An 873-nucleotide genomic window follows, 5' to 3' on the forward strand; every position below is an offset into this window, starting at 1 on the left:
TCAAAAATATACTCTCCTTCATTTTCTACAATGCTCTTCCATCTATCTGGTAGACTTGCAAAGCCCCTCATCCAAAATTCACTTGTCCACGACGAAAAATACTCCTCCAGTACTGTTCTGACCTCGTCTACAGAATTCATATTTTTTCCGTCCAAATGATTTTGAAGACTACGGAATAAATGATAATCAGATGGGGCAATGTCTGGGAAATATGGTGTGTGGAGCATAGTTTCCCATTCAAACTGCTCCAGCCTTTGGAATGTCATCCTCGCTGTATGTGGCCAACCATTATCCTGATGGGAGAACACCTTTCGTCTTGAAACCAAAGATGGTTGTTTTTCTTCTCGCGTTGTGCTGGCAGTAGATCTCCTTTGTTATCGTTTGGTTCGGGTTTAAAAGTTCAAAGTGGACTAAACCTTTCATATCCCACCAAACAGATAACAACACCTTACGTGAGTGAAGATCTTTCGCCTGCGATGTTAGTGTTTCTTCTTTTTCCTTTTGTTCATTTTTTTCTTCTTCTTTCTCCTTGCTGGGTAGGGTAGTTTACCCGAATGTGGCCTTTTTCGCCACATTCGTAGCATCTGGGTTTCCTGCCCTCCACCATTACTCGCAAGGTAGTTTCTTCTCCGATGTGGATGTTCTCAGCCAAGATTAAATTGAACAATAATGCGTCTGTCTTAAAAAAAAATTTTTTTTAATGATTTGAGAGAGATTTGGTTGTGATTTTATTTTTGATTGGTCTCAAAAAGAGAGAAAGGGGCCGTCCCTTGGACCATCGTAGGTCCTCCCAAACCAGTGACATTGAAGCAGTTATGTTCCGTAGTAATTATTTTTGCCTTTTGTTCCAGCAGTGTATCTAAGAATGCATTA

The 873-nt window shown here is 40.4% G+C and overlaps 2 protein-coding genes across 5 annotated transcripts in view; one reads left to right on the forward strand and one right to left on the reverse strand.

Annotated features, from left to right (window-relative positions):
* The window catches only part of LOC106876469 (fibrillin-2), a 148187-nt gene that overhangs the window by 129427 nt on the left and 17887 nt on the right, over window positions 1-873 (reverse strand). The gene's annotated exons all lie outside the window — the stretch shown is intronic.
* The window catches only part of LOC106879685 (sodium-dependent phosphate transport protein 2B), a 17697-nt gene that overhangs the window by 5863 nt on the left and 10961 nt on the right, over window positions 1-873 (forward strand). The gene's annotated exons all lie outside the window — the stretch shown is intronic.

Source organism: Octopus bimaculoides, chromosome 25, assembly GCF_001194135.2.
Source record: "Octopus bimaculoides isolate UCB-OBI-ISO-001 chromosome 25, ASM119413v2, whole genome shotgun sequence".
In the NCBI taxonomy this organism is placed as follows: domain Eukaryota; kingdom Metazoa; phylum Mollusca; class Cephalopoda; order Octopoda; family Octopodidae; genus Octopus; species Octopus bimaculoides.